The sequence below is a fragment of the Cibotium barometz genome, chromosome 48, assembly GCF_041138505.1.
Source record: "Cibotium barometz isolate CiBa-2024 chromosome 48, ASM4113850v1, whole genome shotgun sequence".
Classification (NCBI taxonomy): Eukaryota; Viridiplantae; Streptophyta; class Polypodiopsida; order Cyatheales; family Cibotiaceae; genus Cibotium; species Cibotium barometz.
The window spans coordinates 19,344,349-19,363,583 of NC_141093.1; the positions used below are offsets into that span (position 1 = coordinate 19,344,349).

Sequence of the window (19,235 nt, forward strand, 5' to 3'; positions counted from 1 at the left end):
TCCAACACAGAGAATGTGCTACAACACAGAGAATGTGCTCCAACACAAAGAATGTGCTACAATGTATGTCCTACAAGAGGGTGTCTATCTCTAAGAGTGTGTGTCTATATATCCCCTCGTGTGCCGAGAGAGTGCTCCCCTTATCTCCTCCTCAGGCGTCCTCCTCCTCGAAGTCCCAACCCTCATCATGTAGTGTACAGGGAAGATCTAGAGAGAAGATATTCTGCCGAGAAAAGGAAGATGGTGCTCAAGAGGATCTCGCCATCCCTCCGGAAAGAGAGAAGGGTGTTGCCTCCTTGAGTGCCATTGGAGTTGGCCAAGCACGTCGGAGATGTCGGAGGGCACCGACACTGACGATGGTCGGAGGGCACCAACAGTGGTGATGGTCGGAGGGCACTGGGCGGTGATGGCGGTTGGAGCCGTCGGAGGGTACCAGTGGTCGGAGCACACCGACGGTCTCAGAGTGGTCGGAGGGCACTGGATGTGATGCCGGTCGAAGCCGTCGGAAGGCACCGGTGGTGATGTGACGGTCGGATCCGTCAGAGGGCACCGATCGGTGATGAAGGTCGGAGCCGTCGGAGGGCACTGGTGGTCGGAGGGGTCGAAGGGCACCAACGTTGACAACGGTCGAAGCCATCGGAGGGCACTGACGGTCAGAGCGATCGGTGGAGTGTGGAGGACCTGGATTCCCGTCCGTAACATGGTTTCATGCCCAACCTATCATAACGCACTTTGCCATCTTACTTGCTCGAATGGTACAAATCCAGATTGGCCAGCTAAAGGTTATGCTCAAACCTACTGCATTGATTATGAGGAGACATTCAGCCCCATTGCCCAGATGGCAACACCGTGAGAGATGTAATTACAGTGGGGCTGCATTAAAAGGTTGGGTCTTACATCATGTAAAGAATCCATTCTTGCATGGTGAGTTACAAGAAAAAGTGTATCTGGACTAGCCACCTAGTCACTCAGATTATGTGTGCAGGCTGCATAAAGCCTTATATGGTCTGAAATAGGTGCCAAGAGCATGGCATGACAAAATCGTAGAGTATCTTGTCACCATTGGCTTTCATATGGCATATGCAGATCATTCAATCTATATGCAAAAGAGTGATAAGGGGATTGTTATCATTACCATTTATGTGGATGACTTGATTGTTGGGGGTGACAATGAGCAGGAAGTTGAGCATGTGAAGGGTCTCCTCAAGAAGAAGTTTGACATGAAGGATTTGGGTGAGCTGAGATATTTTCTTGGCATTGAGGTCATCAAGATGCCTGAGGGCATATGGCTATCACAAAGACAGTATGCATTGGACATGTTGTCCAAATATGGTATGGATGGTTGTAAGCCCATTTCTATATCACTGGATCAGAATGGCAAGCTGAGTGTGAATACAAGTGAAATGTTGGAGAATCCCACTATGTATAGGGGTAGCTTGATCTACATGACGATCACCATGCCAGACTTGAACTACATAGTTGGGTTGGAGAGCCAATTTATGAAAGTTCCTCATAAACCACATTTGGATGGTGTGAGCAATTGCTGCTCATTCACATGACCAATACGTTTGTGCCAAATATCTATGTCGGCCACAACACTTGCACGTTATGCAAACATAGTTGTTTTCACCTCAAGCATGCGTACATCTAAAGTAAACATTCTACCCACTCTTTTTCTCTTTGTTGCAACCAAATGATATTTATTGTTGAAGTCTCAACATAGCAGCTCTTAGGGTTACAGCATACCTACAAACTCGGGTCAATCATGGGTGGTTGCAAGATCAGGGTGCCCAGTTTTGTCCACTCAGGCACCCTGTAAACAGTAAAAAAACAGGCATTTGTTTACCTTTAGTGGCTAATCTCTCCTAGTAAATCAAGGAATTTCGTTTCAAGTTCTTTTGTTGGAACATCATATTCAAAGTTGGAAATATAGTTACATAATTTGATTAAGCATTAGATAGTCAAAAGTCCTCATTTTCTTAGGTACAAAGTTTATGTATACTACAATAATTGGCCAGAGGATACTGATTTTTTCAGAAGGGAAGGAGGATGGAATTCACCCTACGGAGCATTCTTCTTAGAGTGGTACTCCAACTTGTTGCTTGCGCATGGAGAGAGGATACTGACTTCTGCAGAGGGTATTTTCAGAGCCAGTGGGGTTAAACTTTCAGGAAAAGTTGCTGGTATCCACTGGCATTATGGCTCACGCTCCCATCCTGCTGAACTGACGGCTGGCTATTATAATACTCGTTTCCGGGATGGGTATCTGCCAATCGCTAAAATGTTTGGTAGGCATGGTGTTGTTTTGAACTTCACTTGCATTGAGATGAAAGACTTTGAGCAGCCAGCTGAAGCTCGCTGTTCTCCTGAGAATTTGATTAAGCAAGTGGTTTTGGCGGCAAGGAAAGCAGAAGTGCCCGTTGCTGGAGAGAATGCATTGCCTCGCTTTGACGATGGAGCACACAGGCAGGTGGTCAAAAATTCAAGATTGATGTTCCATGACGATCCGCATGGGGCCACCTATGAACCAATGTGTGCTTTCACCTTCCTGAGGATGAGTCAAAGTTTGTTTCAGGGTGATAATTGGCGATTGTTTGTGCGTTTTGTGAGGCAAATGGCAGAGGGAAAGACTTCTAGTGAATGGGATGAAGAGCACAAAGCATCTGAGCTTGTCCATGCAACACGACCACTTGTTCAAGAAGCTGCAGCTGCGTTGGCCTAAACACCAAAGAGGCTCACAGATTTTTGTTGGATGAAATAAGGAGCTACCCTCTTTTGTACAGTTCTGCCACAGTTATTTGCCACATCATATAACGCAACCCTTCAACAATACGTTGTCTCAAAGCTCTTCAAAGAAGTCCTGTTTCTAGCTTGCAGTCGGGTTTCATAATAATCCCAGGAAACAAAGGACCACCTCTGCAAGAGGACCTGAAATTGAAGACCTTGAGTCTTCATGGAGCATACAATTAAGACTTTCCACATCAACAGCAACGAAAATCCAATTAATTCTAAGTAAAATCATTTCTTTAGAAGCGTTCATGTGTCTAAATATATATATATATATATTCCTCAAATCTCTTGTATTTTTTTGCTTCATTTTGAATTACAACTCTTTTTGGTATTTTGGTACACTGGTTTCATTAGACTCGGTAAATAGCTGGGAAGATATGGAGGACGTCATACTAGGGAAAGGTTCCGACCCCTATAATCTTATCTCTAATGTGAGCACTCATCACAAACCCTTGTCCCAACGCCACGCCATTGTCATCCGTTACCTTGAGCGCCTGTCCAGATTGGCAAACATAGTGAAAAGTCTATTCTTGAAGTAGCAGTTGAAGTGGCTGTTTGTATGTGGAGTTTTGTCTGTCAGTGAAAAGTTTAGACACGAAATGGCCGGTTGTATGTGACTTGAGAATTATGCTGTCTGTCTGTATTTAAAATTTCTGATCTTGTTCGGCTGGTTCTTATATAACAAATCAAGACTGATAATTGGGTCATTAATTTGTTAAATTGATCTTCATCCATTTCATAACTCAGACTAGACGTACATTAATTTATTAATCCCATATGCTAAGTTTTAGGTGTGGCTGCAGCTGAACCTCAGTATATGCTAAGGTTTGGATCGTGCGGCCAAGGAAGATACAGACCAACAGGTCGCTCGGTCGTGATGCAGACGACCAAGCAGGTGATGCAGACGACCAAGCAGATTTCGACAGCGAGAGGTCATGTGAGGAGAGTGAGAGAGAGTGAGAGGGGTCACATCTCCTTGTGAGGAGAGTTCGAGAGACAAGCTCACTCTCTCTCTCTCTCTCTCTCTTTAAACTCTTAAATAGTGGGTGGTGTTCAGGCGGCATCACCTCTCTCTTTGCATCGTCTGGGAACTCTGCTTGTCTCTTTCTGGCTTTTTCTTCACAAGTTCACTCTCTCGAACTGTCCTCACAACTCCGAGAGAAGGGAGAATTACCAGAGTCGATTGAAGAGAGAGAGAGAGAGAAGGGCGACCCTAGAAAACTCTAGAGCGTCCGCGTGCTCCACATGCATACGCCCCTCAAAACATCCTTGAAACCTAAGTCCACGACGTCCCCACCTTTTAAAAATAAAAAACCATACCTGCTCCAACGACCCTTGCCTACCATCGTAACCTCACCTATTGAGCCTCAATGATTTTTAGTAATCTATTGGAATTCACAACTTGCTGCAACTGACCTTGCAACTCTTATCCTTTGCTTGGTTAGCCATGCCACTACTTGCATTCTTGGCGAAACTTTCTATATGCACTTATGCAAGGATTGCATCCACTTCTAAGGGGAGGATTTGTGAGACACATGCAAATTTAGTAGTGGTAAATGAGTTAGGGGGTTAGTAAGAAGTGCTAGGGGTGCACACACTTATGGTAACAAGGTCAATACACACTATTAGTACTAGTACTTGACATACGGTTTGATGCGGCTGCACGCTACCCTCTTGGTATTACATTGCTATCATGTGCCACGTGGTCGGAGAGAAGCTCCCAAACTTGCCACGTGGTAGGTATGGGTTTAGTTTCCCGCATTGCTTCTCGAGTGGTTGTGCCACCTTCAGAAGAGAGAGAACCTGCCACGTGGTAGGTATGGGTTTAGTTTCTCACATTGCTTTTGGAGTGGTTGTGCCACCTTCAGAAGAGAGAGCATGTGGCAAGAGGGAGCATGCAAGTCGTGGACCCACGTATAAAAATAAAACTTAGCAATCACCTTGAGATAATATTTCAATTGTCCTATGTACCAACTTGTGAGCTTATATTTGAATATGAGTTGAGTATATGTGTGAATACACTCATAAGGTTTTGTTAGGATGAACTCTACTATAAATATGTATGTGTACATGTGTGTGGGTTCACACATCTCTCTCTCACACACATACACACATACACGTGCACCCTCTCTCACACACACATATACACCCACACGTGCACCTTCACATACACACACACTCTCTCGCGTGCTACTACAGGTATAGACCCTTGCACTTAAATAGTGTACATGTGTGTGTGTGTGTGTGTGTGTGCGCGCGCGCTTGCATACACGTGGAGTTGCATGTGTATACGTGTGTCAATTGTGTGCATACCAACTTCATCCGTGCACGTGCGTGCCACTATATGTGCTTTTATGTGTCGATAGTGTGTGTGCACGTCTATGTGAGTGCACCATCAAGTCGTAAAGCCTTAATGAAGGCGGCTCATGCTGCCCTCACGCTCAGACTGTGTATGTGTCGATTGTATGTGACTGTGTGTCAACTTTGTGTACATGTACGTGCAATTGTGTATTGCCCCGTGTGTGTGTGTGTGTGTGCATGCGTCAATGTGTATGCATGTGTATATCTCTGTGTGCGTGTGCGTGTATGTGCACGTGCGCAAGAGTGTGGGTGTGTATCTATATGCTTGTGTGTGTGGGTGCACGTGTGTAAGTATGTGCATGTGTGTGTACGTGTGTGCGTATGCACGAATACTTGTGTGTGCATACGTGCATGTGTGTATGATTGCACACGAGTGTGTGCATGCACGTACACGTGCACGTGCATGTGTATATCTGTGTGTGTTGTGCGTATGTGTGCAAGTGTGTGTGTGCATTTATGTGTATACACAGTGACTCCAAAGGAGCAGTATACTGGCAGAAAACCATATTTTTCACACATGAAAGTGTTTGGATGCATTGCATATGTACACATTCCTGATGAGTTACACATTAAGTTGGATCTAAAGGCTAAAATGTTCATTAGTTACTCCCTTAAGAAAAAGGGGTACACATGTTATAATCCTGTCACACATGAGATGAGGGTGAGCAAGGATTGTCCTTGATGATGAGATGAGCAATTGGTATACTACTGTAAAAGACTCGATTAGATGATACACAAGAGCAGATGGTTGTGTAGAATATAGGTCAGTAATCACAGTCACTGATGAATGGATCGAGAGAGTCCTCTAGAGCAATGGATCTATTGATAGAGCATGGAATGGTAGGCTGTGTTAGAAAATCAATCTTGCAGGCTCAGCAAGTGCATCACATAAAGGTAAAGAGAAGGTTGATGAGTCAGTATGCCTGACATTTCAGAAGGGCATTCATAAGTTGATGGAGAGTTTAGTAGATCATAGCAAAGCCTTGATGAGGAGTTTAGAATTCTAGCTATTAGGACAGCTGGTGCAAGGAAGACTAAGGCAACCACAAGGACACCAAGGATAGATCCCAAGAACATGCATGTCGAGTAGGGTCAAAAACCTTGTTTAAGAATTAACTATGATGGTTATGTAGCTCACCATTATGAATATATGGCAAAGGTTGTGCAGCAAGAGGTTGAACCCACATGTTTTGAGAATGTTGTTGGGCATGTACATTGGGAGAAAGCCATGGATGAACAAATGGCTGTATTGGATGCAAATAAGACATGGGAATTGGTGTCTTTACCTCAGGGTAAAAAGGATATTGGATGTAAGTGGATCTACAAAGTGAAGTATAACTCAGATGAAAGCATTAGCATGTTGTACAAGGTGAGATTGGTTGCCACCCAAAGGTTATGCTCATACCTACAACATTGATTATGAGGAGATATTTAGCCCCGTTATTGCCAAGATGGCAAAACGTGAGAGCTATGCTCATACCTACAACATTGATTATGAGGAGATATTTAGCCCCGTTGTTACCAAGATGGCAAAACGTGAGAGCTATTATTGTAGTGGTGTGGATGTGTCAAAAGTTTGGGTTTTACATCAGATGGATGTTAAGAACATGTTCTTGCATCGTGAGAAGCAACAACAAGAAGAAGTATATTTGGACTAGCCACCTAGTTATGAGGATTTAAGTCACCTAAATTATGTGTGCAGGCTACGTAAAGCCTTGTATGGCTTGAAGCAGGCACCACGAGCATGGCATGATAAGATTTCACAGTATCTTATCACTATTGGCTTTCATATGGTAGATGCTAGTCATTCACTCTATGTGCAAAGAGTGATAAGGGGTTTGTGGTGGTCATCACCATCTATGTGGATGACTTGATTGTTGGGGTGGTAAGAAAGTTCAGAATGTAAAGGGTCTCCTTAAGAAGAAGTTTGACATGAAGGATTTGGGTAAGCTAAGATACTTTCTTGCCATTGAGGTCATCATAGGACGTCTGAGGGATAGTATGCATTGGACATGATGTTGTCCAAATATATGGTATTGTTGGTTGTAATTTTTGTACTATTGGATTAGAATGGCAAGCTGAGTGCAAACATAGGTGAGATTCTGGAGAATGCCACTATGTGCAGGAAGATAGTGGGCAGCTTGATCTACATGACGATCACCAAGCCAGACATGAACCACACAGTTGGGTTGGAGATCTAATTTATGCAGGCTCCTAAGAAGCCACATTTGGATAGTGTGAGGTCTACAGTGGAATATGGCCTCTTTTATGAGGCTGGTATACGATTGCAGGTGTATAGATACACTGGTGGGTTGGTAGCATCTTGGATAGAAGATCTACTAGCAGGTTTATGTTTTCCTTTGTTGGGAGTAGTACTATTACGTGGAGCACAAACAGCCAACAACCGCCTTGTCAACTATAGAGATAGAGTATAGAGGCGTTGTGAGGTAAGCTACTTTGAGATTTAGGGCTGCATATGTGGACATGCAGGTTGTCATCTATAACCTTTGTAGCATACACTTGGCTAGGAACCCAGTGTTTCATGTGTAGACCAAACACATATACTGGGTTCCTCTATGACTTCGACGAGAAGATCATGTGGCAGGAGATGTTGATCTTGTGTATGTCAGCACATAGGAGTAGGTAGCTAACATTTTCACCAAGGCCTTAGGAGAAGAGAATCTTCACAAATTCTACACTATGCTTGGAGTCTTGGAGATGGAGTTGAGCTTGAGGGGGAGTGTTGAGATGTCAATCTTAACACGAGCTGACATTGATGGGTGACCATTCCACCTTTACACCACTTATGCATTTTGGTAGCCTCAACACGACGTATCCTCGCAAGTAATTCTACAGCCGGACTACACATAGTCCAACCGAGTTATGGCATACTTACCTTGCCAGCTCACCTACTTAGCATGTTCACATTATGAAATGCTTATACATAGTACTCTAGTACTTATATTTGTTTTTTCACTTATCTTTCGTAGACCTCTTTTAAGAGCAACAAGTAGAAGAATATTTTAGCCTTCCATCACTATGTGTCTTCTCCATTATTGTGTGTGTGTGTGTGCTTACAAGAGCTCAAGCTCTCTCTCTTCCCCCAATATTTTCAAAATAGAAGGGTCGTATAGAAGCCTTAAGCTTCTAACATCTTGACAAGGGGATCCAATGGTGCTCAGGGGTTGGGGGTAAAACTCTATTGTGTTAACAGATCTCCACTCATGGGTAGGCTTCTGGTGGCTGCTGCTGCTCTACTGCCATATCTTTGCTTGGACATCATGCTTCCCTCATCTAGCCAAGGTACTCTTGGGAACCCATGACCTCCCTGAAGGGTTGTTGTTGTTGAGGTTAAGGTTTGGGGGGTGGCCTTCATCCTCGCTATATTTGATCTCCATAATTTTTTGAGGAGGTGGTCAACATGGCGAGGCAAGAGGAGTGTTGAGTGTTAGGTTACTTGAGGTGATGGCTTGTAAGTGAAGGATGTTGATAGGTGTAGGGCGTCCTCATCCACTAAGGGTATAGATACGGAAGCTTGAGTGTTATAGTTCTTTTCTGCCAATAGACTACACAATCAGTGGGCTACAATCAATCCCCTCCCAATGATGATTCTCTCTTTCATTCTACCTATGGGGGGTCACATAAAATTTGTAAAATGATGTAGGTTTAGTTTTAAAATAAAATTCAACTTCAAAACCACCGATGGTCTCATAGATTAGGAATTGTTTATCGTGGTAATGGTTGTTGAGGATGGTGCAAGTGTTGGGTGGCCTAATGAGGTCCACATCTCCTAAGGAAACATGTTATGACTAGCCCTAGTGTCAACAAGGTGGGCCAAGACTGGCTACATGGTATTTTAAAGGGAATTCTATCTCAAGACAAGCAGGTTTGATCAATGGTTCTATTTCAAATGTGGCGAGAACAAACAAGGTATGATTTTGGCACCGTCTAATCATGCAAACTTTGTCCCAAGCTTGTATGGAGGAGTATTCATGGTCATCACGAAAACCTAAATTTGGTTTGCATGCTCTGGGAGGGGCTCATATTCTTGTTCCTCATCTTTACCATCCAACATATTCTTATAAGCTCTATAGATATCAATCCTTGAAGTTAGCATGCTTGGAGGGCATCATATTCTTGGTCCTCATCTTCACCATCCAACATTATAGATATCAATAGATGTGGTCTAAGTGGTTGTATCACAAATTCATTGGCAAGAATGCCTCAACCCATGGGATGAGGCTTCTTTATTTTCAAATTTATTATCCCTCCAAGGACTGGTTACCCTTACGTACGTATATGTGATTACTTTCCCAATTGTGAACCAACCTTGTGTCTCTCATATAAGGTTTTCCGAGGATTATGGTGTATGACCATCTTCTTTGAAAATCCATCACCACAAATGTGTGGTGGAAACTTAGCCCAAAGGTCTTAAATTTATAAGCTAAAGGATGCCAAAAGGTTTAGTTGTGTTTCCATTTTGGCAAGCTTAACCAAGAGGCTTGTGCCTACAAGATGTGGGCTTCCACAAGCCTCCTAGAAATCCTTGATGATTATGTTGACACTAGCATAATCACCAGCACCAATATCTAAGATTTCAAAGACCATCATTCCTTTATAAGTGATAGTAGGTAACACGACATTCATTTCATTGTATTAAGTGTTCCAGCTTGTTCGTGTGGGCACTTTTAGCTTTCATTTCATCGTATTAAGTGTTCCAGCTTGTTCATGGGCACTTTTGGCTTTCATTTTGTCATGGGTATGGAAGAAGAGCACTCAGTGTGGCATAGCTCATCCTCCTCCTCTTCAGGTTCAAGAGTGTGGGCTCTTAAGTTCTCAATCATTCAGGTGGATAAGTCTCTCCAAAGTTGAGAATTTCCTTATAAAAGAGAACTTATTGAGACTTGAACTTCCAAGGATGAGAAGATTTTGAGGCCTACTGTCCCTCATGCAATATTTATACTAGCTTCACTTGTACTCACTTAGAGGTGGTCTTATAAAGTGAATGTAGGGGAGAGGGAGAGCTTGAAATCCTTGCAAGAAAACACACACACATAAGAGAGAGAAAGACCTAATAGAGAGATGGATGGCTGAGTTTTCTTCTATCTTCTTCTTCTCTCAATCTATTATATAATAAAGATAAGAATACATACTATAAGGGAAAGTACTCTCCTCCTAAAATTATACAAGGTAGGTCCATAGTGTGAACCCAACTATGAGATGGCACTATAACTATGCCATACTCTAGTAATCCAAATGTGGCCATCACATAGCATGTCATCCACTGGCGGCATAATATCAACCATAATCTCACCAACCGTGCAAGTGTGGATGCTATCACCTAGGGTGGGTCATCAATGTTTACTATGTTAGTTGAGACCAATATCTCAACACTCCTCCTCAAGCTCTACTCCACACATTTCACTCTAAGTAAGCTCCTAAACATGTAGAGATTCTCTGTACCCAGTGCCTTCGTAAAGATCTTAGCTACATGTCTCTGTTTTTGCTGACATATACCAAATCTACATCACTTGCTAAGACCTTCTCCCTCACAAGTGATAATACACTTCAATATACTTTATCCTAGTATGATAAGCACCATAATAAATGACAATGGCCCTAATCAACATGGGCACATCAAGTAGCTTTTGAAGCCAAGCTACCTCACACGCTGCCATAGCAGCACCCTTGTACTCTACCTCTATATACTGGATATGTACTCTACCTCTATACTGCATATGTACTCTACCTCTATACTGGATAAGGTAATTGTCGGCTATTTCTTACCACTCCAATTCCAACAGCAGTCTTAAAAGAAAACATAAAGCTAGTAGATATGACACAACCAACCCAATCAGCATCTGTGTGTACCCATGTAGCTGTATCTTTTTGCTAGCCTTATAAAAAAGTCCATAATCAATTGTAGACTTTATGTACTTGAGAATCCATCTAGCCACATCTAAGTGTGGCTTTCAAAGGCCTACGTAAACTAACTCACAAGTCTAACAACATAGCTCAGTCTGGCCTAATAATGTTGATGTAGATCAAGCTACCCACTATGTGCTTGTACATAGTGGGGTCCTCCAAAAGCTCACCTGTTTATGCAACCCAAGCCTTAGAATCTTCCTTGACAGTTGAGTCTTCCCTTGCCATTTGCGTGTCGACTTCTTCACGTGCTTGCTATACAACTCAGAAAGACAACCCTCACCAACTTCATGCCATGCTCCCATGCGACTGCTAATTCTGTCGAGCTCACTTCGTCTCGATGGTCGAGATGATTCTGATGACTAGTTCTTCTGCCAACTTATTCACACGGCTGCATCAATCTTGATGTGTTGTTTTTATATCCAATGGTGGCCACTAAGGTATTAGATACCTTGGTGAAAACCCTTTAAATGATTTTGTACAATACCTTTATATACATGATAAAAAACTACCTTGCTATCACTCTAGCAGCCAATCAAAATATTGGTCATGCCTTAGTGTTACCCAACCTCGGCCACCATCACCAAACCTTGTCTCTTCTTAGAATAAGCCACAAAAAGTAGCCTTTGTGATGATAAACTCTTGAAATGATGAACCACTGCACCCAGTCTTCTCAAGCAACCATTGTCAAAGTTTACCAGCCTAGGTATCATTACCAATGTGCTACTATTGGGTTCAAAACATATCAATCATGGAGAGCTCTTGACAAGATACATCATCATCTCTTGAGCTATGACATTCCCACACAATGCATCCACCATAATGCTATAAAAATGCAAAATGTAATAATGCATTTCAAGCACAACCCCCTCTACTCTCTCTCTGAAGATCAAACATGCTATAATGCCTACCCTAAGTACAAACCAACCATTATTGTTTGATACACAAACAACACAAATATACATGTTTTTTTGGTTTGTTTTTCCAGCCTCACAACGGTAATCCATGATGTACAAAGATTTTCTTGATAAACAAGTGTGCGGCTTGTTGAGATGTCAATGCCTTTTTGTATGGAATAAACCATGCAAAAACGAGGCTTGTTTACTAAATAGGCTCACTATATTCCAAATCATGTCTTTAATAACCTAGGCTTATTTACAAAAGAGGTTTACTATAGTCCAAACCATGTCATTAAGATTCAGAGAGGGAAGTCCATTGATATATGCTCCCATGGTTCATTGGCAATGGGTAATGACATCAATGGCCTTGAGTCTTGCCTTTGCACCTCTTGATCTTTTGACAAGTCATGCACTCGACAATAAATCTAGCTACATCCTTTTTCATTTTAGGCCAATAAAACTCTCTATCCATAGAATGTAATGTAGAGGATACCCCTCTATGACCCATGTATGGAGGTTGATGCATCTCCTTTAAAATAAGCTATCTAAATGGTTATGTGAGATATAGTATTTTTTTAGAAGAAAATATATCCTTCATTATATGAGTAGGAATCTATATTTTATGTTTCATTGAGTTCTAAGACTCCGAAAAATCCAAATCTTGCTCATACAAATCCTTTATGGTGTCAAATAACTCCTTGCTAGGTTGATATTATATCATTGTGGCTGAAAACTCTAAATAAAAGACATCCATTCGTTGATGTGTATATCTGAAATCAAGGGTTGAGAAAGTGTGTCTAATACTCTATTTATTAGTCTTGATTAGGAATTTGAGACCCATAAGATAATGTTTCAAAGCCTAAGAGCATTACTACAATAATCAATTCCTTGTCATATATGTACTATAGTTGCACTACTCTAATTGTCTCAGCTTGTGGCTCTCATAAGAAAAGGGCATGAGGACTGCCCCAACCCTATATCCACTGACATCGATCACAACTACAAAGAATGGTCTAGTAAAGTCAAGAAGTTGTAACACAGGGGCATGAATAAGAGCTTCTTTCAAATCTTGAAAAGATCTATCATGACTTTTGGTCCAATGGAATCATGTCTATTTGGTACAATGGAATCATGTTTATTTGGTACAATGGAATCATGTCTATTAGTCCAATGGAATTGTTTAGCCTTCTTTAGGAGATCTAGAAATGTATGCAAGAAACAAACAATCACAAAAATAGACATATTTGAGGAATATGTGGTTCATCATGTGCCTAAAAGTCACAGGAGCATTGGTAAGTCCAAAGGGCATTACAAAAAACCTATAATGACTGGATTGAGTCTTGAATGTAGTCTTAAACACATCCTCCTTGTCCATTCTTACTTGATATAGCCACACTTAAGGTCAATCTTGCTAAATTTCATATCCCCTCTCAATTTATCCCAATAAGTCATCAACTCTGGGGATGGGATACCTATTCTTTACCGTAATCTTGTTTAAGGCTCTATAGTCTAATACACATATGGTATGTGCAGTTATTTTTCTTGACCAAAAGTACAGGAGCACCATAAGTTGAGCTACTACATCTAATCAAACCTCTCTCTAAAAGTTCTTTTATCTAACATTGGATTTCTTTTTTCTCTATCATATTAGCTCTATAAGGTGCACCACACCCACCATTGACCACACTCACACAGAGCGATAGACAAAACACCACAAGAGTGCAACACTGTATACCAAACTATAGACAAGAATGATACAAAAGAGACTGTGCTCCAACACAGAGAATGTGCTACAACACAGAGAATGTGCTCCAACACAAAGAATGTGCTACAATGTATGTCCTACAAGAGGGTGTCTATCTCTAAGAGTGTGTGTCTATATATCCCCTCGTGTGCCGAGAGAGTGCTCCCCTTATCTCCTCCTCAGGCGTCCTCCTCCTCGAAGTCCCAACCCTCATCATGTAGTGTACAGGGAAGATCTAGAGAGAAGATATTCTGCCGAGAAAAGGAAGATGGTGCTCAAGAGGATCTCGCCATCCCTCCGGAAAGAGAGAAGGGTGTTGCCTCCTTGAGTGCCATTGGAGTTGGCCAAGCACGTCGGAGATGTCGGAGGGCACCGACACTGACGATGGTCGGAGGGCACCAACAGTGGTGATGGTCGGAGGGCACTGGGCGGTGATGGCGGTTGGAGCCGTCGGAGGGTACCAGTGGTCGGAGCACACCGACGGTCTCAGAGTGGTCGGAGGGCACTGGATGTGATGCCGGTCGAAGCCGTCGGAAGGCACCGGTGGTGATGTGACGGTCGGATCCGTCAGAGGGCACCGATCGGTGATGAAGGTCGGAGCCGTCGGAGGGCACTGGTGGTCGGAGGGGTCGAAGGGCACCAACGTTGACAACGGTCGAAGCCATCGGAGGGCACTGACGGTCAGAGCGATCGGTGGAGTGTGGAGGACCTGGATTCCCGTCCGTAACATGGTTTCATGCCCAACCTATCATAACGCACTTTGCCATCTTACTTGCTCGAATGGTACAAATCCAGATTGGCCAGCTAAAGGTTATGCTCAAACCTACTGCATTGATTATGAGGAGACATTCAGCCCCATTGCCCAGATGGCAACACCGTGAGAGATGTAATTACAGTGGGGCTGCATTAAAAGGTTGGGTCTTACATCATGTAAAGAATCCATTCTTGCATGGTGAGTTACAAGAAAAAGTGTATCTGGACTAGCCACCTAGTCACTCAGATTATGTGTGCAGGCTGCATAAAGCCTTATATGGTCTGAAATAGGTGCCAAGAGCATGGCATGACAAAATCGTAGAGTATCTTGTCACCATTGGCTTTCATATGGCATATGCAGATCATTCAATCTATATGCAAAAGAGTGATAAGGGGATTGTTATCATTACCATTTATGTGGATGACTTGATTGTTGGGGGTGACAATGAGCAGGAAGTTGAGCATGTGAAGGGTCTCCTCAAGAAGAAGTTTGACATGAAGGATTTGGGTGAGCTGAGATATTTTCTTGGCATTGAGGTCATCAAGATGCCTGAGGGCATATGGCTATCACAAAGACAGTATGCATTGGACATGTTGTCCAAATATGGTATGGATGGTTGTAAGCCCATTTCTATATCACTGGATCAGAATGGCAAGCTGAGTGTGAATACAAGTGAAATGTTGGAGAATCCCACTATGTATAGGGGTAGCTTGATCTACATGACGATCACCATGCCAGACTTGAACTACATAGTTGGGTTGGAGAGCCAATTTATGAAAGTTCCTCATAAACCACATTTGGATGGTGTGAGCAATTGCTGCTCATTCACATGACCAATACGTTTGTGCCAAATATCTATGTCGGCCACAACACTTGCACGTTATGCAAACATAGTTGTTTTCACCTCAAGCATGCGTACATCTAAAGTAAACATTCTACCCACTCTTTTTCTCTTTGTTGCAACCAAATGATATTTATTGTTGAAGTCTCAACATAGCAGCTCTTAGGGTTACAGCATACCTACAAACTCGGGTCAATCATGGGTGGTTGCAAGATCAGGGTGCCCAGTTTTGTCCACTCAGGCACCCTGTAAACAGTAAAAAAACAGGCATTTGTTTACCTTTAGTGGCTAATCTCTCCTAGTAAATCAAGGAATTTCGTTTCAAGTTCTTTTGTTGGAACATCATATTCAAAGTTGGAAATATAGTTACATAATTTGATTAAGCATTAGATAGTCAAAAGTCCTCATTTTCTTAGGTACAAAGTTTATGTATACTACAATAATTGGCCAGAGGATACTGATTTTTTCAGAAGGGAAGGAGGATGGAATTCACCCTACGGAGCATTCTTCTTAGAGTGGTACTCCAACTTGTTGCTTGCGCATGGAGAGAGGATACTGACTTCTGCAGAGGGTATTTTCAGAGCCAGTGGGGTTAAACTTTCAGGAAAAGTTGCTGGTATCCACTGGCATTATGGCTCACGCTCCCATCCTGCTGAACTGACGGCTGGCTATTATAATACTCGTTTCCGGGATGGGTATCTGCCAATCGCTAAAATGTTTGGTAGGCATGGTGTTGTTTTGAACTTCACTTGCATTGAGATGAAAGACTTTGAGCAGCCAGCTGAAGCTCGCTGTTCTCCTGAGAATTTGATTAAGCAAGTGGTTTTGGCGGCAAGGAAAGCAGAAGTGCCCGTTGCTGGAGAGAATGCATTGCCTCGCTTTGACGATGGAGCACACAGGCAGGTGGTCAAAAATTCAAGATTGATGTTCCATGACGATCCGCATGGGGCCACCTATGAACCAATGTGTGCTTTCACCTTCCTGAGGATGAGTCAAAGTTTGTTTCAGGGTGATAATTGGCGATTGTTTGTGCGTTTTGTGAGGCAAATGGCAGAGGGAAAGACTTCTAGTGAATGGGATGAAGAGCACAAAGCATCTGAGCTTGTCCATGCAACACGACCACTTGTTCAAGAAGCTGCAGCTGCGTTGGCCTAAACACCAAAGAGGCTCACAGATTTTTGTTGGATGAAATAAGGAGCTACCCTCTTTTGTACAGTTCTGCCACAGTTATTTGCCACATCATATAACGCAACCCTTCAACAATACGTTGTCTCAAAGCTCTTCAAAGAAGTCCTGTTTCTAGCTTGCAGTCGGGTTTCATAATAATCCCAGGAAACAAAGAACCACCTCTGCAAGAGGACCTGAAATTGAAGACCTTGAGTCTTCATGGAGCATACAATTAAGACTTTCCACATCAACAGCAACGAAAATCCAATTAATTCTAAGTAAAATCATTTCTTTAGAAGCGTTCATGTGTCTAAATATATATATATATATATTCCTCAAATCTCTTGTATTTTTTTGCTTCATTTTGAATTACAACTCTTTTTGGTATTTTGGTACACTGGTTTCATTAGACTCGGTAAATAGCTGGGAAGATATGGAGGACGTCATACTAGGGAAAGGTTCCGACCCCTATAATCTTATCTCTAATGTGAGCACTCATCACAAACCCTTGTCCCAACGCCACGCCATTGTCATCCGTTACCTTGAGCGCCTGTCCAGATTGGCAAACATAGTGAAAAGTCTATTCTTGAAGTAGCAGTTGAAGTGGCTGTTTGTATGTGGAGTTTTGTCTGTCAGTGAAAAGTTTAGACACGAAATGGCCGGTTGTATGTGACTTGAGAATTATGCTGTCTGTCTGTATTTAAAATTTCTGATCTTGTTCGGCTGGTTCTTATATAACAAATCAAGATTGATAATTGGGTCATTAATTTGTTAAATTGATCTTCATCCATTTCATAACTCAGACTAGACGTACATTAATTTATTAATCCCATATGCTAAGTTTTAGGTGTGGCTGCAGCTGAACCTCAGTATATGCTAAGGTTTGGATCGTGCGGCCAAGGAAGATACAGACCAACAGGTCGCTCGGTCGTGATGCAGACGACCAAGCAGGTGATGCAGACGACCAAGCAGATTTCGACAGCGAGAGGTCATGTGAGGAGAGTGAGAGAGAGTGAGAGGGGTCACATCTCCTTGTGAGGAGAGTTCGAGAGACAAGCTCACTCTCTCTCTCTCTCTCTCTCTTTAAACTCTTAAATAGTGGGTGGTGTTCAGGCGGCATCACCTCTCTCTTTGCATCGTCTGGGAACTCTGCTTGTCTCTTTCTGGCTTTTTCTTCACAAGTTCACTCTCTCGAACTGTCCTCACAACTCCGAGAGAAGGGAGAATTACCAGAGTCGATTGAAGAGAGAGAGAGAGAGAAGGGCGACCCTAGAAAACTCTAGAGCGTCCGCGTGCTCCACATGCATACGCCCCTCAAAACATCCTTGAAACCTAAGTCCACGACGTCCCCACCTTTTAAAAATAAAAAACCATACCTGCTCCAACGACCCTTGCCTACCATCGTAACCTCACCTATTGAGCCTCAATGATTTTTAGTAATCTATTGGAATTCACAACTTGCTGCAACTGACCTTGCAACTCTTATCCTTTGCTTGGTTAGCCATGCCACTACTTGCATTCTTGGCGAAACTTTCTATATGCACTTATGCAAGGATTGCATCCACTTCTAAGGGGAGGATTTGTGAGACACATGCAAATTTAGTAGTGGTAAATGAGTTAGGGGGTTAGTAAGAAGTGCTAGGGGTGCACACACTTATGGTAACAAGGTCAATACACACTATTAGTACTAGTACTTGACATACGGTTTGATGCGGCTGCACGCTACCCTCTTGGTATTACATTGCTATCATGTGCCACGTGGTCGGAGAGAAGCTCCCAAACTTGCCACGTGGTAGGTATGGGTTTAGTTTCCCGCATTGCTTCTCGAGTGGTTGTGCCACCTTCAGAAGAGAGAGAACCTGCCACGTGGTAGGTATGGGTTTAGTTTCTCACATTGCTTTTGGAGTGGTTGTGCCACCTTCAGAAGAGAGAGCATGTGGCAAGAGGGAGCATGCAAGTCGTGGACCCACGTATAAAAATAAAACTTAGCAATCACCTTGAGATAATATTTCAATTGTCCTATGTACCAACTTGTGAGCTTATATTTGAATATGAGTTGAGTATATGTGTGAATACACTCATAAGGTTTTGTTAGGATGAACTCTACTATAAATATGTATGTGTACATGTGTGTGGGTTCACACATCTCTCTCTCACACACATACACACATACACGTGCACCCTCTCTCACACACACATATACACCCACACGTGCACCTTCACATACACACACACTCTCTCGCGTGCTACTACAGGTATAGACCCTTGCACTTAAATAGTGTACATGTGTGTGTGTGTGTGTGTGTGCGCGCGCGCGCTTGCATACACGTGGAGTTGCATGTGTATACGTGTGTCAATTGTGTGCATACCAACTTCATCCGTGCACGTGCGTGCCACTATATGTGCTTTTATGTGTCGATAGTGTGTGTGCACGTCTATGTGAGTGCACCATCAAGTCGTAAAGCCTTAATGAAGGCGGCTCATGCTGCCCTCACGCTCAGACTGTGTATGTGTCGATTGTATGTGACTGTGTGTCAACTTTGTGTACATGTACGTGCAATTGTGTATTGCCCCGTGTGTGTGTGTGTGTGTGCATGCGTCAATGTGTATGCATGTGTATATCTCTGTGTGCGTGTGCGTGTATGTGCACGTGCGCAAGAGTGTGGGTGTGTATCTATATGCTTGTGTGTGTGGGTGCACGTGTGTAAGTATGTGCATGTGTGTGTACGTGTGTGCGTATGCACGAATACTTGT

General features: G+C 42.8%; 2 pseudogenes across 1 annotated transcript; both read left to right on the forward strand.

Annotated features, from left to right (window-relative positions):
* The first annotated feature begins 331 nt into the window (after positions 1–331).
* Positions 332–16,694, forward strand: LOC147610921 (beta-amylase 1, chloroplastic pseudogene; annotated as a pseudogene). The gene is made up of 3 exons (XR_015263897.1): positions 332–429; positions 1,984–2,770; positions 16,517–16,694. The product of XR_015263897.1 is annotated as a beta-amylase 1, chloroplastic pseudogene (transcript).
* Positions 14,079–16,469, forward strand: LOC147610922 (beta-amylase 1, chloroplastic pseudogene; annotated as a pseudogene).
* Positions 16,695–19,235: the final 2,541 nt, after the last annotated feature.